Source organism: Aethalodelphis obliquidens, unplaced genomic scaffold, assembly GCF_003676395.1.
Source record: "Aethalodelphis obliquidens isolate GAN/ISIS:26980383/991018 unplaced genomic scaffold, ASM367639v1 scaffold25, whole genome shotgun sequence".
In the NCBI taxonomy this organism is placed as follows: domain Eukaryota; kingdom Metazoa; phylum Chordata; class Mammalia; order Artiodactyla; family Delphinidae; genus Aethalodelphis; species Aethalodelphis obliquidens.
In genome coordinates this window covers 8631924-8659861 of record NW_020837969.1, presented here as the reverse complement: position 1 = coordinate 8659861, position 27938 = coordinate 8631924, and the positions used below count along the sequence as shown (strand labels likewise).

The 27938-nt window shown below is 42.0% G+C and overlaps 1 protein-coding gene across 1 annotated transcript in view; it reads right to left on the bottom strand.

Moving 5' to 3' along the window:
• The window catches only part of CSMD1 (CUB and Sushi multiple domains 1), a 1488158-nt gene that overhangs the window by 971451 nt on the left and 488769 nt on the right, over window positions 1–27938 (bottom strand). The gene's annotated exons all lie outside the window — the stretch shown is intronic.

Here is a 27938-nt window from a genome sequence, read left to right as displayed (position 1 = left end):
AAGATCCCACATGCCGCGGAGCGGCTGGGCCCGTGAGCCATGGCCGCTGAGCCTGCGCGTCCGGAGCCTGTGCTCCGCAACGGGAGAGGCCACAGCAGTGAGAGGCCCGCGTACCGCAAAAAAATAATAATAATAATAAAATAAATAAAAACGTCATTTTCATACAGATGGCACCAATCAGACAAAAGTAATGGTAACTTTTCAGCGTGTGATACTTGATACATTACCCAAAATAACAGCATGGCATTAATCTGCTTATAAATTAGGACATTAAACTTTTCTCAACTGAGATAGCCAACGATTTATAGTCCAGAAAACAAACAACAGCAAAATTCACTGCAATATGGAGCATTCCCTAAAGACTGAACCAACATTTGTTAACAGATATCCACATAGGAAAACACGTGTAAAAAGGACAGTGACAAATGCCATCCAAGATAATTACCAAATTAAAACAATTATTTTTTCATAATTAACCGTGTTATAATGATGCTTGATTTACTAATAAAGCCAGATTTTTTTTTTATTCCTACAATGTTTTATATGCCCCAGAGAATGTGCTATCTTCTCCACCTCGGTTCTCAACTGCCATGAAGTTCTGATGTTCATCTGTAGGCAAACTTCAGAAGCCTCAGAGAGAGAACAATTTTCTCTGCGTCAATATTTCTGTCTACTATCATGACACGACTAGTTTCTCTTTACTCCTCTGAGATTCACCTACCTGCTTACTTGCTAAATTCCCAAACTAGTGCAAAAGGAGCTGTCCTAGGTAGATTCCAAATTCAGCAACATTTTCAGACAGTAAAATTACCATTTTTATTATAAAGGAGAAAAGCATGTTTTTCAAATAGCGGTCTTAATGGCACTTGTTCTGCAGTTAATTCTAAATGAGGGAGAGAAAAGAATAGCTGATGCTGACTCTGGCTCTTCTGCATTTAATTGGATGGCCGAAGCTCAGAGCATTCCCAGCGGTCAGACCTGCGGGGGTATAAGATGACACTGAACCTGCCAATCACTTGATGAACGCACAAGAGGCTTAACCAAAGCCTTCCATTTATGATAAAATGCCTAACACAGGAGAAGGAGTTATTTTAAAAATTGCAACGCTGTCTCTAATATGATCATTTCCTAATACGATTACTAGCTGATGAAGGATAAAAACTAATAAGACACATGATTTTGAGGTCATATGTGGAAGCATTTTCATCACAAACAGAAAAACAATCAGATGCGTGAACATTTTCAAAGTGATTGAAAAGAGTTCTCAAATCAGGAGCCAGTATTAAATTCCACCTCGATTAATAAGAAAATGAATACCTTGAAGTAAAGTGAGTCCTATAATATCTTCATCTGGCAACTGGGGAGACCATGGGGAAAAAAGTAACCTTTATATAGAAATGGTTGGATTATGAAGATGTGAGTTTTCAAACACTGGTCCTGAGCAATGTCTCTGTCTCTAACAGTGGGCTTGAGACCAGTGGTGTGTGGTCAGCCCTTCTCTTCCCACTGGCCTCATGAATTTCTTCCTTTGGGTTATAACAGTAGCTTCATCTGTAGTACTGGACAGTATTTCTAGTTCTTCAAGTTTGCTTCATGAGCTGATGAAAGTGTTCTCATCTTTTTGCTACAAACTAGGTGAGTCGGGTGCAGAGTAGGCTGAAATCTACAATACCCTTTGTAAATTGGTTTTATCACAAGAGATTCAAAGATGCTCATAAGTAAAATTGGTTAAACTGATGGAGACGTTGATATTATTCTCACAGCAAGTTTAAATTTTATAGTTATAGGTTTGGATATAGAATAGAGCTCTCCCCATCCTTAACTGGTTGTGAATACCCATGGGGTTCTGAGGCTGTCAGCGCCAGTGAAACATAGACCAGCATTTTTTTTTTTTTTTTTTTTTTTGCGATACGCAGGCCTCTCACTGTTGTGGCCTCTCCCATTGCGGAGCACAGGCCCCGGATGCGCAGGCTCAGCGGCCATGGCTCACGGGCGCAGCCACTCCACGGCATGTGGGATCCTCCCGGACCGGGGCACGAACCCGTGTCCCCTGCATCAGCAGGCGGACTCTCAACCACTGCGCCACCAGGGAAGCCCAGGCTTGCATTTTTTATTCTGTCTTCTCCTTGTTGTGTGACTCTTGGATCATCTTGTGCCTTTACAACTTAATTTTATGGCCTACAATTATAACCTAAGTTTTTCTTTCTGTTTTGCCAACAAAAATCTCAAGCTATGAGTGAGATTCTTCTAATTTCAACCGGTGCGTGAGCTTATAATTTTCAATTTGTATTCACCCAAGGGCTCTACCTTATTTCTCTCCTCAAGAGTTGCGTTAGATCCTCCAAACTGTTATCTGCCTTATTCCCAATCATTCACTGTTGAGTGACAAAGGAGATGAAAAAAGCTTTTCCTTGCTCTTGTCATTTCTGTCATGAAGTATTCCAAGCTCCACGGTACCCTGACTCTTCGGACATTTACACGGTAGGGAAGGAACTGAAGATCTTCTCATTGACCTTTGCTAACTGTGCTAGAGATGCCTTAGGAGTCTCTTCTTCACGAAGACTTATACTGAACTACTAATGCATTATTAAGTGGTGACAGTGAATACAGATAGTTTTGTGCTAAGGTGGACATCCCATGGCTTAAGTGAGTTTAACTGGAACCTACAGAGTTAGACTGTCAGTGTTCTCTTGTAGACAACTTTCCGGTTCTCGCTTTTTTTGGAAGAAGCTACAGATTGTAAGAAGAGATGAAGAAGAACCTTCCAAAAATTATATACTCAAGTCTTCCTTGGGACATATTAAGTGATATAAACCAGAAATGACTGTTCTGCAGACCAAAATACATGTAGTGAATTAGATTAGACTTGGGTCCTGGCATCCTCCAACATTCTTATCTTGAATCCCAGTCAAAGATTAAGATGAACACGTCTGTCCCATGGAAGCAAATTCAATGATACTTTTCTCTTGTTTCTGTATCAGCTCTCACCACGTAGAGTTTTTCTGTACAGGTGGCAAAGGGCTTGTGTAACTTCAAGGAAGCAGACCAGCTCAAACTAGCTTTGAGTTATTAGCTGACTCCTCAAAATAGTCTCTTCCTCTCTGCCAACCCTGGGCACACCCTTTGTTCTGCTCTATTCGATCTACACATTGGCTTGCTGCTATAGCTTTTTCTTTTTCTTGAAGCAGAGTGCATGATTGTCTTTGTTCCAGCACTAAGTAGGTGCTCAGTAAGTAAATCTTGGAGGACTGGGCACTTGGCAAGATGACACCCACCTGGGGAGCTCCTTCTCATGCAGACCAGCATCACCCCAGGACCACCGTGACAGCAGTAGGTGGTGAATTCAGAGACAACTGACAAAAGAGTGCATATGAGTTTGCTTCACCTCCCCCTGGCAGCCAGCAGGTCTGAAAAGAAGGATCCATCTGAAAACATGGAACCTTCAGTGAACCAATCCGAGGAGCCACATCCACACAGAAACCGCCAAGTGTCGGAGCAGCGAGATCCCCGGTGCAGCCATCCCCGCCCATTCTCTCTACTTCCTGGTGTCTGATCAATTCAAAGTGTGCCTGTTCTGATGAGCTTCAATCTAAAGTCATCCTGAAGCACTGGCCATTTGGGGCTGATGGTGTAGAACAGGGGGATCCAAGAAACTTTACCCAGGATGCTGTTCAATGGAAAGTAGAGTGGTAAGAGCTTCTAAAATGCTTATACACAGTTCCTTACAAGTTGTGATGTCTGTTATATACGCTGTCCAGGTTAAATTCCATAACTCCAGTGAAGTCGGTATCATTATTTTTCTAAACGTTGATATAAACACATGGGAGTTTGGACAAGTCAAATAACTTAGCCAGCATGACACATGTTAGTTAGATACGAGCTCTGGCATCCACAAAGATGCTTCCCAGAGGTCAGAGACGGGGATCTATCTGGGGGTTTCCTTCCCCTCCAGATGCTCAATCCGTCTGCCCTAATTCCCATCGGTTCTACTGTTTGAAATCACCCTTCGTAATCCAGTACCTTCCTATGTCGCCCTGGCATGTTTCAGTTTTTGATACCAAGCCCCCAACACTCTCCTGGGGATTTCTACAGAGATGTGTGTGTGTTTTCTGCTTAGAATCCTTCAGTGGTTCTCAGCACCTGCATAATTCAATACGAAGCTCAGGGAAAGCCTTTCACACGCTTCCCTGTCTGCTGCTTCCCACCCTCCCCAGCCTACGACACCTTCCTCAGTGTGATGCCCTTACCTCCCCACCTCTGCCTCCCTCAAACACTGTTCTCTGCCTGGAATGTCTTTTCCACTTTCCTTCCGGCAGACTCCACCTCTCCTTTCAGTAACCGACATGATCACCTCTGTGCTCTCTCTCCACTACTTAATAAAAGTAATTTATAAACCTCTTTCTGAATAACAGTAATGATAATAATAGCTAATACTGACTCATTAATTTAGCCTGTACTCTGGTACGCAGCGGGTGAAGTTTACTGTAACTGCTAGCTCACTGGAGACCCCATCATCGTGGATATATTTAGCATCATCAAGGTCATTTTACAGATAAAGAAATTGATGCTCACGTTAAGTTAACAACCTGGGCAAGTCGTGCACTCATTATGTGAGAGTCAGGACCTAATGTCAATAAGCCAGCTCCAAAGCCAAACACAACGCCAAAGACTTTGCTTGTCCAGAAGAATGTGACTCAGCTGCCTGGAATCGGGGTCAGGGATGATTCTTCCTGTAGCCTCAGCAGGTCCTAGAGACTGTGCCCCAGGACACACAGGGGAGTGTGCATCCTGGCAGAGAGAACACGTGGAAGGTGTGATGGTCAGTTGTATGTATCTCTTTGACTGGGCCACAGGGCCCAGATTAAACATCCTTTCTGGGGGTGTCTGGGGGGTGTTTCTGGATGACATGAGCATTCGAATCAGTGGACTCAGGAAAGCAGACCACCGTCCCCAGTGTGCGTCAGCATCATCTAAAGTGCTGAAAAGAACAAAAGAAGAAGAAGGAGGAATTTGCTCCCTTTTTCCCGTCTCACTGTTGGAGCTGGGACCGCTCATTTCATCCTCTCCTGCCCTCAGACTGGGGGTATGCCCTTGCTCCTCCTGGGTCTCCAGTCTTTGGACGTGGCCTGGATCACACTACGGCTCTCCTGGGCTGCAGCTTGCGGATGGCAGACAGGGGAATTCTCAGCCTCTGGCGACATGCAGCCAATCCCTCACTTACACTTACTTACACACACACACACACCCTATTAGTTCTGCTTCTCTGGAGATCCCTAACTAACCCACATGGTGCAGTAGAGCTATACGGAGAAAACAGGTCTTAAAACCACAGGTTCTGTACTTATTTCTCTTCACTCCTTTCTGTGACCTTTACGGGAAGATGGAATCAATGAGTATTTGGAGCCCACTAGGATTCCTGGAGAAAATAAGAGGGATGGCATCTGTGACCTGCGTGACCTGCACTGGGCGAGCCACAGGTTAATATAAACGCCAGCACCTATGGCCTGTGTGCTGGGGACCATGTCACCTGATATGAAGACGTCGCCTACCTCTCCCACTTCTAAATGTAATTCACTGCTGTTGGAAGTTTTCATATCACCTATGTTGTTGTCCTTTATTAAAATGCTTATTTAATATTAGCTTTTCATATTCCTAGAAGAAATACAAAGAGAAGCTCTCATAAATTCATTGAGAATTTTTAAAAAAAAATCAGTGAAGTTCACGTTCATATAAAGGTAACCTCTGATCTAGTGAAAACAATCTATCTTAGGTAATAACTTCAATAGATTTCAGCAAAGGTTAAACTGTTATTTCTATACAAGTGCCAAGAAAAAGAAATCTTCACGTATACTGAAAGTGGTTACTCTGTTTGGAATCTTGACTGAAAATACTCAGGAAGCTGCACTTTTAATAGTGGTCAAAATTCCCTTTTCTTAACCCTCCCTAGGTCCAAATCAATCAGAAACTTGCCAAGAGGGAAGTGAACATCTGGTCCTTCCGGCTGCAAAGACACCCTAGCAGGTACCCTGAGGACGAGGGTAGAAAGCTCTCCATTAAACGTAGAAGCAACACTAGGGATGCTGAATTTCAACAGAAATGAGTCCAAACTGCCTGTGGCGAGAGAACCCCTCGGAGCCAGCCAGGCCTTGCCCAATGCCTGGAAACCAGTTAAGGGAAGGTCATCTGAGAATTCGCTGTTAACATGCCCATTTAATTGATTCGCTCCCTTTATAAAGTAAAAGCGTAATGATTGCTTTTTAAGCGGACCTAGGTCCACTCTAATGATTGGTAATTTACATCTTGGTGTTTCATGAAGACCCTGAGTTGCAAACAACAGGGCATTCTGCTATCTGGTAAACGGAGTGCAGCCCCATCACGGAGAAGTCGGGAAGACTAATGGGTTCGTGGAAAATCCCTTACGTGTTGTATTTCAAAGGCCGTTGGTGCTATGAGTGAGGAAGTAAAATTCACAGTTTTAAGGAAGTATCTTATGAAGTTGATGTGTTCCAAGGAAGAACCAAGGGTACCTCTGGACGGAGAGCGAGCCCGGCACGTCCTGAGGCACCTGTCCTTCTGTAAGAGGATCCACCCCGTCAACAGGGGCTTGCTAGCCTCACTCTCCTCCATGTGACGTCACCCCAGCAGGGGACCCTTGTCTTCACTGTGGATGTCACCAGATTCCTCACTTTCCCGTTGGGAAGACAATCTCTAAACTTCCTAGCCGGTGACGTCCCAACTCTGTGTCTGCAGCTCACCGGGTGGTCCTCCCTGCCCGGCTCCCCTTGGAAGTAACAGGGACACTCTTATCTTTTCATGACAGGCTTTGGATAACTTTAGGGCCTTGGACTTGGGCTCGGGGCCCCACCTGACAGAATTATTCACAACAGAGGGATTTTCTAGGAGGCAGATGTCCTCTTTCTGTTCTTGTAAGAGTAATGGAGAAGCAGCATCCTTCTGAAGAATTTGTGCCCTGGCTGAAGCAAGCATAGAAGGAAAACAACAAACATTAACGCAATTCCAATCTTTTTTCTAGCGTTTTGCACCGTCAGGTGAGGATTCGGAACGGCCAGTCTCTGGGTGAGCGGTGTGAGGGTTTGCAAAATCAGGGCCAGAATCAGGATTAAGAAGAAGATGGAAAAACCAACCTGCTCTACATGAAAGATAGCATACATTTGTGGGGTTTGTGTACACAGGGGAGTTGGAAAAAGAGAAGGAGAAACAGGATAATTTGAGCGATATGGCTGATAAATGGTGAAAATTTTCCTGGTGTGAGAAATGCCAAAAAATCACAGCGAGAGCAATGCTTAACATCATTTCCTCCCTTGGGCTTTAATTACACTCTGTGACTTGAAAACTTCCAGTAAAAGTCTTCCAGAAGCAAAGACCTTATGTTAGAGATTGTTTTGGAGAAACGAGGGAAGAGAAATTGCATCTCATGTGGGACCAGTGCAATGGTGGAGGACCCTACAGCCAAGGTTGGGGGCGTCAGCACAGAGGAAGGCTGTGACACACCCCCTCACTCAGCGGCAAGTATCAAGACCCCTATTTACCCAACAGGAGCAGAGGAAGTTGACATCTTAGAGCAGAAGTTTCCACCAAAAATCCTTCCTGTTACTTTCACCTCTTCCTGTAATGCTCAGTATAAATACTGTGACACATACTGTACAAGCTAAAATACCCTGGCTCCTTTGGACCACACACATTTGAACAATGTACCTTGGGTAGATCTATCTATTGATGCTAGAGGAAATAAATCACTTACTAATGGTGAGAAATGAACTGCAGTTAGGTTGCTAGATCCTGATGGCCATGAAAGATAACAGATATAAATAGAAACATTTGAGACCCATAATAGCAAGAAAATATTGAATCTTTTATATCTAGTTTGGCGAACACCTTACTATTCAGAATGTTGCCAAAAGGAAGTTTACAGTTCCTACACTTTATTGCAGAGTTCTACTAGGTCATTAAGTTAACAAAGGGAAAGAGACCATTATACTGTACTTGTATTTCCCTGCCTCCCACACTGGGTGACATGGAGTTTCACTTACTTATTATCGTGACTTTGTGGGACCATTATTTTTACACGTATTTTATAGATGAGGAAAATCTAAGTGATTTGCCAAAGTTCACATAGCAAAACTAGTGGCTAAACTGTATTGAAAAGTCTTCTTTGTTGGCATTCTGCTCCTGGGATCTTCCCCAGACCACACTTTCCCCCAAATGCTTATTTTTCATGCAGAAAAATCATTATCTATTTAAATATAACATTAATCAACCTCACTTCCAAAGATCCATTATGCTGTTGACATACATTAAGTATTAGAAGGCAGGAAAGCCCATCTATCACCTGGCTGTGATAGGTTTTCCTAGATGATGCTGATTGGATACACAAGCAGTTAGAATCCTTTCTGATTCTGGTTTGCCAGGTGGATATTTTAGAGGAATCAATGTGTTTAGCTTTGTAACTTCATTAGACTCTGCTTTAAATTTCTGTCTTTAAAAGAAACTTTTCCAATATCCAAATTCATATAGTTACTATATTAATCTTTTCATAGAAATTCATGAACCGGTTAACTTATGAAGTGGCAGCTAAGACAACTTTTATCTCGTTGAGGAATAAAATGTACCATATGCTTCCAAGACTTTTCCCGCTTTGTAAGTCAAACCGTTATGCTGCATACCTTAAACTTATACAGTGATGCACGTCAATTATATCTCAATAAAACTAGGAAAAAAAATCCCCACTTTAAATGAACACTATATGACATCCATCACTAAGTACCACAGTCAAGAAAGAAAATATCTACTTCACGTTATAATTCGACCTTATATATTGCATATTTAAAGGAATTATGTATACATATAATGATGTTTCTGCACTAATCTTTATATATATGTACACTTCTTAAATGTATACACAAATACATACAGTGAGAGTATATATGCATAGAGAAAGAGAGAGAGAGAGAGAGAGAGAGAGAAATTAACATCAAATTAGACTTTAGGCTATCCCCCCAAAGTTCATTTTTATCCTATTCTCGAAATCTCAGAAGATATTTCTCTCCATTTTCCTGATACGGTAAAGCAAATAAACATGTTTCTAGCGGATGCATAACACCCTATGGCAGTTTTGAAATGACTTATCAACACCCTACTATTTTTTGAAAGGGGTCTGATTTCCTTTCCCATTTGTAATTAAAAGGAAATAGCCCTGAAGAAGGATGACAACCTTCTATGAACCTGGGCTGTGACAGATGTGATGAGAATAAGAACACACAGAGCCCGGTTCCTATTTCTGCCACTAAATCACTGTGTCCCCTGAGGGCAGCCACACAGCCTGCCGGGCTGTCCTTTCATCATCTATATTCATGTCCATGTGAGCGATTCAGTCCAGCCGCCCCCAGGACTGCTCTCACCTGCACCACTGCTCGTCTCTCTGACCTCTGTCTCCATCCTGGAAGGAAACAGGACCAAGCTGATGCATGGTTTGAGGTCCCCTAAACTCATTCCACCTGTTGTCTGTGACCAGGGCTTGCAAGCCTAGCTGGTGGTTTTGGTTCTGCAGCTCTGATTTTTAGTCTCCCTCATATTTTTGGCTCAAAACTGTTAAATGACAGAGCACCAGCTGGTCTCTCCAGAGCAGCTGCCGTCCCTTCCCAGTGAGCCTGTGATGTCCTGTCTGCAGCTCGCAAGGCAGTCGACATCCTTTATTTTGTCATGAAGCCACCGCCTGGAATTCCCCATTCCATCAATCCCGTGGTCTCACAGATATAAGCAACTGTGCTCTGAGCAGAGTTTCTGAGTGATGACTGACCCTGTATTCTTCAAACCTTTGTCAGAGAATCTCAGTTTTTATAATTTTCCCTCTGAAGCCAGAACTGACTGGATGTCAGAGGTAAGTGATGAACCGTAGCTGTATAGACTTCCTGACTCAGAGTAGCACGCTGTCATCTCCAAAGCCATCAGCTAACCCTAGCAAAGGAGACACTGGTGTTGCCGTCTTCTGAGTGTTTTGTGCATCATTTGACAGCAAATTATTGAGAAGGCAGAATTCAGCGATAGTGTCGCACCCTGAATCTCCAACATCTTTTTAGCTTTCGAGGTATTTTATTATTGCTTTAGCAGGTAATACAAAAGTTAGAAGAAACACTTGAAATAAAGCAGAGTCGGGAGTCTGGTCTTCCTGTTTGGGGCTGCTGAGGGTGAGACAGAGAATTTTCTACCCCTGATATGAGACCTCTCACCTCGGACCTTCAGGGGGACTAACGTCAAGGTTACTGTAAGCATACGATGAGACACTGAATTATGAATACAATGGAAAACAGTAGTGTTTAAAAGATGAGTAACCCGCTTCTACTACCAGCATCATATTTAAGTTGAAACGATAAGAGTACAAGGTGGTCCATATTTTGTGACATTTAAAAAAAATCTATTGTTTAACCTTAAGACAGATCTATCTGGCAGATCCCAGTTTACTGCCTCAAATAACTGAAAGGAAAGCGGCATTTGTGAGGCAGAGATGGTCTGATAGAGGCTCAAAAACATGCAGAGAGGGGCCCTGTGATGAAAGAGAAAAAGAGAATACGCAAAGTGTAACAGTGTGAGCTGGGCCAGGAATAAATGTCTTTGGCAATATGGTGCCAGGAGACTGAAAATGTCTAAGTCAAAAAACAAAACAAAAAAAAACGCATGAATGACTTCTGTCACTCAATGATTGATGACCTGAGGGTTCCCCTTTTGTAAAGCGTGAGAGAGAAAATGTGTGCAGATCTACCTTATGGAACCCTAACAATAACACACCTGTAAGACATCAACGCTGTTTCCATTGAGAAAACAAAGGAAGCTTGAAAGACTGTCAAAGTGGCACAATCATAGGTGAGTGAAAGGTTCTAACGCACTGACTCTTGTCAGATACGTAGTTGTTCAGTGATACATTTTCCTAAATTCAAATCTAGTGAAGATAATACAGATGTTTATACATATTGGACATTAAATGAACTGTGTTGGTGCTACTTTGGAAACACAACTGAGTGCAAGAACCCCAATCATTACCTAACACCCACGTAGCATCTACACTCTTCTAAGCGGTTTGCAGGCATCAGCTCATGGAATCCTCATGACAGCTGCATGAGATCACTTTACTCTTGTCCCCGTGTTACAGATGAAGTAACAGAGGCACTGATTGTTTAAATAATTGGGCCAATGCTACCCTTTCTACGATTAGTAACGGAGCCAGATACCTTGGGACGGGCAAAAGATTTTTTTTAAAAAACGGCAACAGGGTGGAGCCCAAGTTGTGGATCAGATCTTCTTGCCTTGGAATCCAGCCTTTCTGTCCCCTGAGCCCACACGGTTCAACAGCCGCACTGCCTCTAACCCTCTGCTACAGGTTCAGTTGTCTCATTTTAAATCACAACTAGCCTCTATCTGGCAGGACACTTGGTTGGGAAATGGAAATGTGATCAATAACTATTTTCTTGGAGTTAGTGAAAGGAAAATTCTGGTCTTAAATGCAAAGTTTAAATGGTTAAAAAAATATTACACCGTAAGTTTCTTTTTATAATGAATGTTTTTAGCTTTGTGATATCAGGCATTTTGCAGATAAAGACAAGATTTTCATTTTGAATGCTCTTGGCTAGATAATTTGATAATACACACTCAACAAAACATGAGGGATTTTCAGTTCGTTTCTAATCAAGAGAGCATTACTCTATCAAGTCACAACAGAATTTCTTTTATGTCAGCTTTTGCCAATGATCACCCAGATCTTTATATTAAATTGTGTATTCAGAGCCACCCATGATAGCGTACAAGGCTGCAGTTAAACGGCATCTTCTTAAATAGGGCCCCCCAAAAAGTGCTATTCTGTAACCCGCTGTCCCCAGTGACGGCAGGAAGCATACGATGAGACACTGAATTATGAATTCAGTAAATGAGTGATGCCCACCTTAAGGGCTCTGAGATCGCACATCTTTCTCATTGGGCCACCAAACTCTGCTGGTATTTATCAAAGAACCCTAATGAAGCCAGGAGCCCATTGGCCTAGTTACTCGGAGAAGCTCCAGAGATGCCTGCACAAATGGAACCGGAATCGAGCTGCTGGGAATTTATCAGAGCGTGATGATCACCTGACCCTGATATTAAGACTCTCTGTGGTTCGAACATCCAGAGGCGGTTCAGCGAGGAGGGGGCTGGCGAGGAGTAGAGAGGGAGCCCACGCTTCCTATCTGTCCTAGGGGCACTGTGGCATCCCTGGAGTGACAACAAAATCTCTGTTTTTACCAGCGTTTTAATTATGACTACGAAGTTGATGAGCTTTGAAAACACTGTCTGTTCCAAGGCAGGCTCCAAAGGGCTTTGCAAAGTCTACGTTCTCTCCAGTTATGATAAAACTTGAATGTGTGCAAGGTAAAGGGGGAGCACATGCAATCTCTAAGCAGCTCTCTGCACCAACGCTTTGGAAAGAAGTGACGAAAATCACATTTTCACTCACTCTGTATTTGAGCATTTTTCTACACGTAAAAACACTATACAAAATGCCCTGAGGGATAAGAAAATGAGCCACGGACAGAGCATCCTCAGGGGTGTGCAATCTGGTGACTTCATGGCTCTTTTCCTTGGGATATTCACAGAGATCTTATTAAATCTCATTCAAAGTCTTTACCTTCTCTATATGTAATAAAAGTTTCCTGCCATTTGACTGACTCAATTCAAAGTTAAGAAATTACTTCCATCAATGCCTCCAAAACCATCCACTTAGTGACACGTGTCAGAAACGACGGGAAACATAAGCAGTGTTTGCTACTCAATGATGCCCTGTGAACGCCTGCGTGCGGTTTAAGATAACTGCTTCCACTGCGCACTTAGGGCATCTGTTGGAGACATTTGTGCAGATCTGAGTGGGCACAGATGGCGGTGTCAAGCTCTGGAAGACACGGAGATGGTATCAAACTTTGGGGGCAGGGGCGTCCAGGGCAATGGGTGCAGCCACGGGGAAGCTGTGATCTGACCTTCACTCTCACATATAAAATGGAGTTGACTGTTCTAACCACTCAAGACGCTAATGAGGATTACAGAATTTCATTTATAAAAGCGACTTGCAACTTTTCAACATGTTTTGCGTGTATCCCAGACAGTCTTAACTAGGGAGAGGTGACCAGACACTGAGGGGCACCTCCTGCACATGAGGACCCTCTAGGCAGGAACAGAGATCAGCCAACTACTGCCACTGGACCGAGCCCCACTGCCTGGGTTTGACCCACTCCTAAGACTGGTTTTTACATTTCTAAATGCTTGAAAAACACATCGGAAGCAGAAGAATATGTTGTGACACGTGATGATATGAAATTTAACTGTCAGTGCCCATAAATAAAGTTTAACTGGGACCCAGCAAGGTCACGTGATGATGTCCTGCCTGTGTCTGCTTTCCTGCTGCACGTGCAGAGCTGAGGAAAGGAACAGGATGGGGTGACGGGCACCGCCAAGAACGCGTAGAAGCCAGCCCTCCCAGAGACCAAGCGTGCCGAGTCCAACTGGAAGGTTGAAAGGAAAAATGTTCTTGAGGGCGACGGTAACTCCAAAGACGGTTTCCACTCAGAGAGGGGGGCTTGGGCCACCCCAAACTCTTGCCACCCTTACAGCCACCGTTGCCACCTGGAGTCAGCGACAGTGTGCTCACCCCCAAGATTTCCGAGACCCTCTAATGCGGTGCCCAGGTTATATCCTCGCATAACACAACAGTGCCTTGTCCTTCCTCCCTTGATTTTCAGAGGAGATTGTCAGGATGTCAATCAGTTGAAGATAGGCTTTTGCGACACATGACAGAAGTTAAGACTGAGAAGCACTTGCAATGGGATACTGCCCGCATCTCACTTTATCCCATCGACCACCCTATAAGGGAGGCACTCTTCATGTGTGCAGTCAGTGATGAGACTTAGAAACATTACATAACTTTCCCAGTATAGATAACTCATAAGTGACAGAATTAGGACCAAAATCCAGGTCTCTTTGACTCGAGAAAGATGGGCTTTTAGCCACAGAACTGGAAGACATCTTAGAGGTAACCTTGTCGCTCCTCCTTAATTTTTTAGAAGAGAAAAGCTCACTCAAGGTCAGGCAGTTTTGAGCTCAAAGAAAAGGGACAGAACTTGAGCTGAATAAGCTCATCCTGTGTGTTATCTACCACTCTACCTGTTCCCCTTAGGGATCACCAAATGGTACCTTTTGTTTTTTTAAATGAAGTGGAGTTGATTTCCAATATCCTGTTAGTTTCGGCGTACAGCAAAGCGATGCAGTTACGCACGAGCGCGCGCACACATACACACACGTTCTTTTTCAGGATTCTATTGTACATCAAATGGCACCTTTTGATATGTACTTAAATTTACAATGTCAGCAGGTGTCATATGCTTCTTCCCGCTGAAACAACAGCAATAAAAACGATTTCCACTGAACGGATAAAACCTGCAGCACACTACTGTAAGGAAAACACTGTTCCCATCGTTTTTACTGATGCTGAAATAAACAGCAAGCCATCGAATTAGACAGTTTTGAGCTGCGGTAAAACAGATGTTTTATTTGTTTTTACCTATTTCTTATGAGATGTATCACTACATTTTTTTCTCTCCTGTAGAATATAATCCTCTGACTTTTATTTTTAAAGACTGTATAATGGATCACTAAGTCAAGACTCCATCAGTTTCTATCTCTTGCATTTAAATATTCAGTAACTCTAGTACGCCATGCGCCTCAAAAAGTAATTTCTTTACGGCGGCATTGTAGATTTTGACTCTCCATTATATATCTGCATATGGTTTCGCTCAACTAAGCAATTTTCATTAATGTCCACCTTCACGAACCAGTGAGCATTAGGGCAACATTTAAACACTAAAATAATACATGATTAAACAAATCTAAATAAACTAACCCAGTGAAGACATCATAATTAGTTTCAGCACCTGCTTTGAGTATATTTTCTTCCAAAATTCCATATGTGTTTTTTAATTGTTACTTTACCAGAATTAATCTAAGAAGCATCCCACAATTAACTGTAGCAGATTTTCCAATAATGAAGTTTGCTAAACAAGATTCAGCAGAGTTTAATGGATTTGCATGACTAAAAAAGAAATTTCATTTCTTATTTTTCTTAAATTTTGATCTGCAAATGTTTTCAGAGCTCTCTTAGAAGTCAGACTTTGAGAATTTAGTATAATTGACAAGACATTAATAAATGAAATTCAAGGTGAAGTCAAGACTATTATGAAAAATTTTAACCCAGCTCGATGAAAAATTTTGATGACCCAAATCTGATAAAATTGCCATAACATTCCATTTGGATGTTTTAAATTTATTTTACCCAAGTTACTTTGATTTTCATCCTTCCATATCACAGTATAAATGTTGATTTTGTGGAATATTATTTAAAACTGCACCATAAGTTTGGTGTCATTTAAATCTAGATAAACTAATATCTTTTTTTTTTTTTTTTTTTTTTTTGCGGTATGCGGGTCTCTCTGCCGTGGCCTCTCCCGCTGCGGAGCACAGGCTCCGGACGCACAGGCTCAGTGGCCATGGCTCACGGGCCCAGCCGCTCCGCGGCATGTGGGATCTTCCCGGACCGGGGCACGAACCTGCATCCCCTGCATCGGCAGGCGGACTCGCAACCACTGCACCACCAGGGAAGTCCTCTTACGTGGTTTTAAAAGAATTTTAAATTTTATTACACCATAAGTTACATTTTAAATTTTAAGTATTAAAAATTATTACATGACTTTAAGGAATGAACACAGCATTTTCAGAAGGAAAAAACTGCTAAGAAATAATCAAAATACGTGATATGTTTGAGAGAAGTTAGAAAAACAGTTTGAGCAAAATGAATTTTCCTTAATGTGTAAAAATGACAGGAATAGAACATCGAAAAATGTGTTCATAAAACTGTAGAAGTCTTAAACCGCACATGACAGGCTGAGAACACATAGACGTTTAGGTGGGTGATTCAGCCTGAGACACCTGCAGGCTGAATATGACCTCTGAAAGGACAGCCCCCTGAGAGCTTGTCCAAGAAATAAATCTCTAACCTGATCCTCAGTAACCCCCACTAATCTGTGCAAAGCTCCTGAGCTAAAATCTAAATATGAACTGATACACACACACACACACATAAGAGATATTTACTGAATGTATAAACTATGATTGTTATTTGTTCACGTTGTTGATTTTTTATATTTATTATTGAAACCAACTTTGCAATTCTATTACTACACATACCTTCATGCCCACCGTCTCTATCTTATTCATTTGCATCTATTTTACTAACTGGATTCCAAATCTTTTTTTTTTTTTTTTTTTTTGCGGTACGCGGGCCTCTCGCTGTTGTGGCCTCTCCCGTTGCAGAGCACAGGCTCCGGACGCGCAGGCTCAGCGGCCATGGCTCACGTAACCAGCCGCTCCGCGGCATGTGGGATCTTCCCGGCCCGGGGCACGAACCCGTGTCCCCTGCCTCGGCAGGCAGACTCTCAACCAGTGTGCCACCAGGGAAGCCCCAAATCTTTAATTAATTACACTCTTAATGATGATGTCACAGAACAGTGCTATCTATTGAAAATATAATGGGAGTTCCTTATGTTATTTTAAATTTGTAGTTGTCTCATTGAAAAGTACATGCAACAATGAAAAGTAAAGTAAATGTTAAAAATATACTTTATTTAACCTAAAAAATCCAAAAATATTCTCACTGCAATATGTCATCAATATAAAAAAGTTTACACTCCACGCTTGGTATAAGGACCCTTCATAGGCTGGACACCACCAGCCTCTCCATTGTCAGCTCTTACTTCTCCTCTCGCCTTTGTTCACTGAGACTTTGTACCACGTCCTTCTCTGCATACAGAACCAAGGTCTCCACACAACTTTATCCTCACTCTGTTGGCTCCAGCTGGATCACATGTCCATCACTTTCAGAACCATGTCATATCTGCCTTCTACTTCCCAGCTCAACTACGCTGCCACCCATGAAGATTTCCTAACTCATCACTTACCAGCATTTACTGAACGTGAACTCTGTGCCACAAGCTTTTCCAGATGTAGGGTTAAGATAATGACAAAGACAAACTCCTTACCCTCCTTGAACTTATTTTTTCTCCGAAGTCCTATAATATGTAATATAAAGATCTGACACACTAACCACTTTCTACTTTGTAATCATTTTATGCACAACTTAGCCCCACTTCTGAATGAGGAGATCAGTTAAGAACAGATCTATGTCTGATCAATCTTTTTACCCTGAAGTTATTTTAGTGAGCACATACCAATCGTTCAATAAATACTGAATACAGATTAATACATTGCCAATAATTACATATACTTAAACAAAATCCCCAATATATTTCACTAAATCAAGCCTCAAATTTGCTACTCTTTCCTATGCAGATAAATTTGTAGAATATTTACAGCCAAGTTTGTTCTTCATATTTGTGTCAAGCTTCTGAAATTTCCATCTCTTTATTTTATCCTTTCTTTTGCTCACAATCCAATTTGCTTGAGTAACTTCACTCATAAGGCAAATCAACTGAATCTCAGTTTAATAAAAAATACCCATTATGTGTGATTCTCTCATTACTTACATCAAATACTTGAATGCAATTGTCTGCATGTTTTTACATAAATTATGTTTCACGCAATACATTAGATTTTGTGTTCTTTCCTGCATAATGTAATAATCAGCATCCTTCATTTGAATATCATAGTTTAATACCACCAAAGAAGTAGATAATATTTTCAAATAAAAGCAAAGGCAGTGTGTTTCTCTCAAGAGTAGATTTATCAAGGGCAGTTCATCATGCCGTTTTAGTAGGTGAGCAGCTAAGATTTGAAAGGATGAGCATAATGGATACGCACATCCTTTTTTTTTTTTTTTTTTTGGTTGTTTTGTGGTACGCGGGCCTCTCACTGTTGCGGCCTCTCCCGTTGCGGAGCACAGGCTCCGGACGCGCAGGCTCAGTGGCCATGGCTCACGGGCCCAGCTGCTCCACGGCATGTGGGATCTTCCCGGACCGGGGCACGAACCCGTGTCCCCTGCATCGGCAGGCGGACTCTCAACCACTGCGCCACCAGGGAAGCCTCGCATGTCCATTTAAGGAGAAAGATGCTGCTCCACCTAAAATGGACACTGGGCCAAGCTCATACGATCTCTATCAGCATCGTCCAAAAGAATGGCGGAGATATTCTATATCTGTACTGTGCGATGCAGTAGCTGCTGGGCACATGTGGCTGTCGACATGTGAAAGATGTTTAATGTGACTGAGAAAATAAATTTTAAATTTACATTTAAATCTAAATAATCAATCTGTCTAGTGGTTTCCATATTGGACAGCACAGCTGAGCTAACTCAGACACCAAGTTACAACATACACTATCTCATTCATTTGGCCAACAAAAAAAAAAGGCTTAAGGATTGGCAATATTCCCTAGTGCACTTGCGATTTGGCTACGGTGACAAGTGAAGGTCTACATACCAGAACCCCCTATGGTGAGCGGCATCTAAGGTGACGCCATGATCCCCACACCCTGGTATTCTCTCATCCTTTCCCCTTAAGCGTGGGCTGGACCAAGAGCCTCACTTCTACTAATGAGAATACAGCCAAAGTGATGAGAATCACCTTCAAGATTAGGTTGTTAAAAAGAACAAACGGGGACTTGCCCGGTGGTGCAGTGGTTAAGACTCCGTACTCCCTACGCAGGGGGCCCAGGTTCGATCCCTGGGTAGGGAACTAGATCCCACATGCACGCCATAACTAAGAGTTCACATGCCACAACTAAGGAGTCCGCCTGCCACAAATAAGACCCGGCACAACCAACCAAGCAAATAAATAAATATTAAAAGACAATCTGTGGTTTCCATTTCTCTCTTGCATCAATTGCCCTGGGAGAAGCCAAATGCCCTGATATAACACAGCCCTTTGGAGATGCCCAGGTGGTAAGAGGCCAAGGGCTGCCAACACCCAGGTGTGGGAGCTTGGAGAATCCCCCCATTCATCCCACAAGTTCAAATTGCAGTCCTGGTGACAGGTTACTGCCAATTCCTCAGGGACCCTGAGCTGGAGGTACTGTTACAAAATATTCAGTGAGACATGTTACGGCACAATAAGGAAGACTTTACCCAGGGGGTTGGTGGCAGGAGGACGGCTGTCAGCACAGGTACAGGAAGTGCTGTGATGGATTTTACAGCTGGGGGTGGGGAGAGAGGTTGGCCTCAACACTGATTACAGAACGGGCAAGTGGGAATCTATGGCTAAAGCGTAGGGTAGAGTCAGTGGATGGAAAGTTAATAGAAGAAAACCTCAGGGGTAGGGGGGGTTCTGGCGAAACTGACTTTAGCAGGATTTTCGCTGAAGGCAGGCCAGGTGGTCAGCCATCATCTGGGGAATGTGGGAGATGAGGAACCCCATCAGATATTGAGGGTGATCAGATATTCATGGGGGAGGTTCCGACAAAAATGGCTCCGCAGGATTCTTGCTAAAGCTCGATTTTACAAGGAAGTGCACCAATGGGCCTAGGAGAAGTCTCAGGACCCTGATGAGTCTGGTCAAGCAAAGAATGTCTATCAGCACCCAGCTTGGCCATGCTTAGATTCCTGACCTACAGAAATTACCAAACAATACGTCTTTACTGTTTCCAACCTGCTGCTACACAGCAGTAAATAACTTCCATCTTAGTTTCTGGGTCCTGTTGTGAGATCCACAGTGGAGGTAGTAACTATTCAGTGCAACAAAGGGTTGCTAGATTTAGCAAATAAAACTACAGGACAATCAGTTAAATTTGAATTTCACATAAACACCTAATAGCTTCTTAGTACAAGGATGCCCCATGCACTATTTGGGACACACAAACCAGAAAAAAAAAAAAAGCAAAAAACAAAACCCCAAAGCTCTATGTCTGAAATTTAAATTTACATGGGGATTCTGTGTTGTACCTGACAAGTCTGAACAAATATTCAGTGCTTGGAGCACAGTCTCTGCCCTTGGGCGGTGGCTTAACAGAGGCAAAGGCAGTTGCATAAAGAAGCAGATTTAATTTCATGTGCTGAAACCGAAATAAAGATGGGCAGGGGGCGTCACTGGAGCGCAGAAGCAGGGATTCTAAGTTAAGACTAGAGGCAAAGGTAAGTGTTCTTGGTGCATGAAAAAAAACGTTATTCCCTTGGGGGTCCACAAGACAGGAGGAAGACAAACTCATCACCGTATTACATCACGAGACGCCATGCCAAAACTTTACTGAACACATAGGCTTCTGGAAATTTAGGAAAGCTGAATGCCATTTTTAGAATCAAAACTATTGATTCTAAAATAGTTTTGACTCTAAAAAGAGTGGGGGAATTCTTGAATTTCTCAAATAATTCAGGACGCTATCAGAAATTTTTTCATCATGACAAAAAATCGACTGGGGCTTAAATCTTTTAAAATGAAATTCATTCACTAACATAACTGAAAAGCCAGTGGTAAGATTGGCTTGAGGGACAATCCAGCCACATTTTGGGGTCTCCCCTTCTGCTTGGGATCTCTAGTCTCTCATGGGTTTCAAAATGGTAGCTGCCGTTCTAGGCCTTAAGGTACATGACTCAGAGGATGTCAGAGCATCTTTTCCCTCAACCATAGACATGAAAACTGCGGGCATCACATCGATCAGAAGCACAGCAGCTTATGTGTCTACTCCTGGACCAATCACTGAGGCCAAGGAAATGCCCTGAGCTCATTGGCTTAGGTGTGGATCACATACCCACTCCTGAACCAATCAGTGTCAAGGGGCGTGGCTGACGGCTGAGCCAAACCTGGGCCTGGAGGTGGAGACCAGTGAAGCCGGAGACCATCCTGTGGTGAGAACATCAGAGCTGAAAGGACGAAAACTGTAGAAGTGTCAGCCGCAGGGGGCATAGCTGGACACTGCCTCCGAGGCTCTGCCGACACTGTCTATCTCGAAAGCAAAGTGTGAAAAAAAGAAAAGAAGCAATTCTTAACCAAGAATCCAGGCGGAAGTATTCATCATTTTTACACTTCATCAATCACAGGGTAAAGGAATGAGTATTCCCATTCTTTCCCGTTGAAATCAAGTCTCTGAGAGAGTAAGTCACTTGCCTAAGGTCTCGGCCCTAAAATTAGGAGAAAAGAACTTTCACTCCAGAGGGTCCCGTGTCTCCCGAACATGCCTTTTTTAATTGTATATGTAGTAGATTTGAAAGGCTGTTGAATCTTTGAGGACCTATGTGTAGATATAAGGAATTCAAAAAATCCCCTCCCTTCAAAAAAGATGCTCTTATGTTCTACGCGGAGCCTGGCTGGGTTATATGATTCTTGAAGCCCCTTTCATAATAATAATTAAGAGTAATTCTGGTAGAAAACAGACCCAGGCTAACATTCTCAGAAAATGGAGGGGCCAGAAAAGGGAGCAGATTGATGGAGCGCGAGGAGAAGGAGGGAGAGAGGGGAGAGGGAGAAAGAGGGGAAGAAACGGGAGACAGAGAGAGAGAAATTTTCCGAACGTCTGGGAGCCTGACAAATCGCGCGCTCACAAAATATTCAGATAAAATATTGACGGGAACGAACACTAGACATCTCAGCCATGCGCTGGCATTTCTACAGATCTGATGTCAATTCCTTAATTTAATATCGAGGTCCTTTAAATTATTATTGATGGCTCCTTGAGATACTAATTGAATTGGAATCACTTATCTCACTCTTTTCCACTTTAAGTGCATTATATTCCTTTTTAAGTGAACCCTGGGTGTCTTTCACTGACGTTTACTTTCAGAGATAAATCCTGCCAAGAATAATGTTATGGGAGGACTAGTGTAACACCTTGACCGTCAAGAAAGATCACTGCCAAAAAGTGATTTTTAATTACTTCTTACTGAGGAAGGTTTAGCTCAACTCACAAAGGTGATATCACAATGTCAGCCAATTAAATAAAACCATTTATATTCAATGGGCTCAGCACAGTCACATCCTTGAGGGAGTGAATCTCCTATTGTTTGGGTTAAAGTTATCTTTGCCACTTTTTGCTGATTACTTTTTAACAGTGCGAGCCTGAGTTTGATCTTCTTTCTTTCTTACTGGGGATCTATTTTTCCTGTATTATGGAACACGTTCAATTAACTGACACCTATCTTAAGATAATAAAATGTGCCCAAGCTTACAAACATGTATTAATAGAAATCCAATAAATAAATGTAAGCACTAAAAAAACACCACTTATATTTGTCTGGAAAGCAGGGTAAATATTATAAAATGATCAGACATTCATCACAGCATTATTTATGACAGCAAAGATTTGAAATCAGACAGGTCTAACAACAAAAGCAATTCACATAAACTTAGCACCTTTACCCCAGGGAAGAATTTTATTGTCAAAGATGATGCTACACGGAAAAATAATTGTGAAATAGTATGAAGTTAAAGAGGGGGATGTGTCACTCAAGGGAAATATAATTCCACTTAAGTTACTTACACCTTTGCCCATTCTGGAATCTCCATAACTCCATTTTAAATTTGGTATAGATGATCTTATTTATAAAGCAGAAATAAGAGACACAGACGTAGTGAACAAACGTATGGATACCAAGGGGTAAAGCGGCGTGGATGAACTGGGAGATTGGGATTGACATACATACACTATTGATGCTATGTATAAAATAGATAACGAATGAGAACCCACTGTATATAGCACAGGAAACTCTACTCAATGCTCTGTGGTGACCTAAATGGGAAGGAAATCCAAAAAAGAGGAGATATATGTATACATATAGCTGATTCACTTTGCTATATAGCAGAAACTAACACAACATTGTAAAGCAACTATACTCCAATAAAAATTTTAAGAAAAATAAATTTTCTTACAGCTTTAGAACAAAGAAATCATTTAGTAGTGAGGAGCGAAACTTGAAACAACTGAATTATGAAAAAATCACCTTTTAAAAATATTATTTTAGAAGATGATGAAACCAGTAAAAGCAATTTATCTTTGAAAGCCTATTTTCTTAGATAGGACGTATGAACAACACACCTGCAACCTTGGGCAGTCCCTGTGAAACCTCAAAAATCCACAAGTGAGTGCACAGATTAAGATGAATCCCAGAGCCCAGAAGAGTGTTGCAAACATGGCAGGGGTGTCATTAAAGTAAAAATAAGAAAAAAAAAAAAAAGATTATGAAGAACCTAGGGGCAGGACAAGAATAAAGGCGCAGACGTAGAGAATGGACCTGAGGACACGGGGAGGGGGAAGGGGAAGCTGGGACGAAGTGAGAGAGTGGCATGGCCATATATACACTACCAAATGTAAAATAGATAGCTAGTGGGAAGCAGCCACATAGCACAGGGAGATCAGCTAAGTGCTTTGTGACCACCTAGAGGGGTAGGATAGGGAGGGTGGGAGGGAGACGCAAGAGGCAGGAGATGTGGGGATGTATGTATACGTATAGCTGATTCACTTTGTTATAAAGCAGAAACTAACACACCATTGTAAAGCAATTATACTCCAATAAAGATGTTAAAAAAGAAGAAAAGTTGGCTGCTGACAATGGGGGCAAATTCTGCAGTTATCTACACTGCCATTTCTGTCACCTTGCCCCTAAAAACTACATTTTGGAAACACTAATCATAATTTCTAAAAATTGAGTAAAACTATAAGAAAGTATAACTATGAAAGAAACAGCATGGTAACCTGTAGAAATGCCATAATATATGAAATCCATACCAGTGTGACATAAAAGTATAATCCCGAGCTGAGATAATCTCTTCCCTCAGTACTCACCACAGCCAACATGCCCATTGGGAGTCTACCCCATGTGATCTTCAGCAATCAATGTCTGCCCCCTAAATATTACGGTTAGCCCCGGAGTTAGTGACAAACACTTGAACGCTTGCTTACTAACAACCAGCTCGTTCCATCTCCAATAATCTTGATTATATTCAGAGGAAGAGAAAAAACGGTCTCAGCTGGAGGAGCCGTTGAGATCAGATCTCATGATCATCTCTGCAAAGATAGCTCAGCATCACCTTGAAAAGCACAGGCTTGGAGCCACGCTGGTTGGCTTGGAATCCTGGCCTCGCAACCTGCAATCTCTGTGATCCTGGGCAAATTATTCAACTTCTCAGAACCCAGGTCTCCCCATCTTAACATATACACGCTACTATATACAAAATAGATAATCAACAGGGACCTACCGTAGAGCACAGGGAACTCCGAAATGTGATAACAATAGCTTTGTCACAGGTTTAGCATGGAGATTAAAGGCTACAGCGCGCTTAAAGAACTCAGAAGGGCACTTGTAAAGTAGTAAACATGATAAAATTGTAAGTTGGATAATTTTATAAATAGCATACACAATAGAATTTCAAGGACACACTATCTGTTTAGAGATGCAGAAAAGAATCTTTTCTGCTAATTCAAAGTGAAATACAAAGAAAGACTGGGCTGGCCAAAAAGTTCATTCGGGATTTTTATAAGCTCTTACCTTTGCTAATTCTTTTACTTAGAAAGTCATCAGCAGTATTCTATCTCCCAAGTCGAGATGCTGATCTATGAAACTGCAAAAATTATTTAATTTAATGGCCAATATAGTTAAGGTACACAAATAGTAACATAAATGCCTAGTGAATGACTACTTTGAGAGAGCATACTCAGACCAGTTTGTAAAATGAATAAAATTATTCATTCGAGGATAGAGGAGACCCTCCAAGTGGAAATCTCTAGGATGAATGGAAGGCCCAGTGCCAGGGGTCAGAAGTCCGTGGTGCCCTAAACAACCATTTAATTATCAGAGGGACTTTCTCTGGTTCCCCGTGCTCCCCAAGATTATGGTCTTACTATCTGCGAAGTAGGAAATAAACAACTTGGGCTCAGGAGCCTCTCAGCACTTCCAGCTTCAGGATTGGACTGGAACACACGAATCACCCTTAACAATTACACCTGTACTTTATTCTTATTTTATCAATATAAAGTTATAGGTACCTACTGCCCAGGTGGACATGGAGAGTTTCAGGTACAGAAAACAGGGATGGAGAGAGGGGACCCTTCTGTGAAGGGTGGGGCAAGGCTCTCCCCGACGTGGCCCTTGGTACAGAGTTGGAGGAGCAGCCAGGTGCCCTGAGCACAGAACATTCTGGAACACTAGAAGTCCGCTGGCCGAGCTGACTTTGTCACACCCGTCAGAGCAGAGAGGAAAGTGCACAATTACAGGAGACTGGACCAGGTTCTCAACTGAGGGAGGCGAGTCGTTTATCTCAGGTTGCTTGGAGCCTCACCCACGGCCTGAGCTGATCTCTGCATGGAACCAAGCAGAGTGAGGCCAGCACAGCCCTGGGAAACCGGGGTCGCGGGGGAGAGGCCCCCCAGGTATCCCCCTTGTAACAGGAAGATGCCAGGAAGTAAAATGTAGGGGATGAAATGCAACTATGCACTGTGAAAACCAGTAACTTTCCGGCCCTATAAAACACAGAGGATGCAGAGGATGAAGGAATAGAGCATCACAGTTGCTAATTTCTAATACGCCCCTATTTCTGCCTTCCGGGGGCTGGATGCAGCCCCAATTACTTACTGCCCTGGTTCCGTTGATGAAATCAGTAAATTTAATTTGTGTTAAGAATAAACGTTTCACTACCAAATGTAACACAGATAGCTAGTGGGAAGCAGCTGCATCGCACAGGGAGATGAGCTCAGTGCTTTGCGATGACCTAGAGGGGTGGGATAGGGAGGGTGGGAGGGAGACGATATGGGGATATATGTATACGTATATCTGACTCACTTTGTTGTAAAACAAAAACTAACACAGTATTATGAAGCAATTATACTCCAATAAAGATGTATTAAAAAAAAAAAAGAATAAACGTTTCTCCTCCATAGACTCAATGTTAACTCTTTTAACATTGATTGTTTGCTCACAACAGGAAACATGATCTCTCAGATCGCTTTGAATTTTGAAGAATTCTATGATGTTTCCTTACTCTTTTAAACACATTGAGGTTAATTTGTAGCTTAGAATATAAGGTGTTTTTTGTTTTTGTTTTTGTTGTTTCTGGTAACATTTACAACATTCTGGGACATTTGAACGTGGTCTAGAGGAAAGGTAATACTGTATTTTGATCCCACGTGTGCTTATCTTTGAGATTTTTTTTTTTAATAACAGAATAGACAAGTTGGATTTAATTGATGTCTACAGCATACTACATCCAAAAAAAAAAAAAAAAAAGGCAGAATACACATCCTTTTCAAGTTCTCATGAAATGTTCTCTGGGATTAATCACCCAGTAGGTTACAAAAGAAGCCTCAGCAAATTTAGTAGGAAATATATCAAACATCTTTTCCAACCACAATGGTGTGAAACTAGAAACCAACTACAGAAAGAAAAACGTGAAAGGAAGAAACACATGGAGACTAAACAACACGCTACTAAAAAGAAGGGTCAGCAATGAAATCAAAGAGAAAAATCCGTAAATAACTGGAGACACATGTGAATGAAAACACAACTTTATAAGATCATATCTTAAAGATTTAAAAATGACTTTTAGAGAATATTTAGACTCCTCCATCCACAGCAATGAGAGGAAATACCAGGATGCAATCCCTTTTAAATGGCAAATCTAAGCATTAAGTAGCTTTCAGGAAGTATGCTGTCATCAGTGTAAATTAAGGAACCACAATACAGTTCTCACAGATAAACAAATTCACTGTTACTTAATAGTAAAATAAGAAGGCATGATTTTTTCCCCCAAATAACAGTCTCAAGAGATCTGCTGACACTGCTCCAGGTGGCTTTACATTTTTACTTTCTCAGTGTGTGGCCACGTGGTGACCATGTTACAAGGTTCCTGCTAATTAGACACTAAATAGTTCATATTGCAAGTGGCTGATAGTAACGTGTGTGGCTCTCTTTCCTTCCATTTTATCTCCTCTGAAGCCAAAGATTAAAAAAAGAAAAAAAAGGGCTTCCCTGGTGGCGCAGTGGTAGAGAGTCCGCCTGCCGATGCAGGGGACACGGGTTTGTGCCCCAGTCCGGGAAGATCCCACATGCCGCAGAGCGGCTGGGCCCATGAGCCACGGCCGCTGAGCCTGCGTGTCTGGAGCCTGTGCTCCGCAACGGGAGAGGCCACAACAGTGAGAGGCCCGCGTACCGCAAAAATAAAAAAAATAAAGAACATAAAACAGGGCAAACATCTTCCTAGCCATATAACTGATATGAGGCAAACTGAAATGAGATTGCTGGCAGTATGCACAATGTTTAATAAAAAATAGTTAAGTTATAGGATATATACCACATTAGTCCTAAAATATTTAAATTGCATGTGATTCTTTTAAAGGTGATCTTGGCAGTATGGGACTCTTTTCATTTATGTGAAATTTGACTCTGATGACCCAGAAAAAAGGCAGCCAAACTTTTAGAAGCCACTCTTGCCCTAGACTTCCTTCAGTGCCCGATCAGGCCTCTTATCGCTCTCTGAGGGTATTGACGTGAAAATGTATTGACATGAAAGGGAGTAGACACTGAGCTATCGCCATTCAGGCTGCATCCCAGCCAGTGATACGCAGGCCATCGGCATATTACTTTAGATCTATTTTTGCAAACACAAGTTTTGAAATAAAGTACAAGGGCCTTTATCTTGGAGAAGGGTCTTGACACTCATCATTATTGACGTCATGACAGTTTATTTGTACAGAGTTTATTTGAGGCTGTTTTTAATAATTCAGGTAGAATTAGGTGAGAACTTTGAATCAATTGTCTTCACAGTTCACTGTAAATTTAAGATTCTATGGGTAGTATCTCTGTTGTTCATCCAACAGAGGAAAGAAAACCTTCTTAAAACAGTTGTTTTTTTACCTTTTCGCTGATTATCAGCAAGAGAGAATGTAATTAAAACTATAATTAGTCAATGGCTTTTAAATAATGTCTG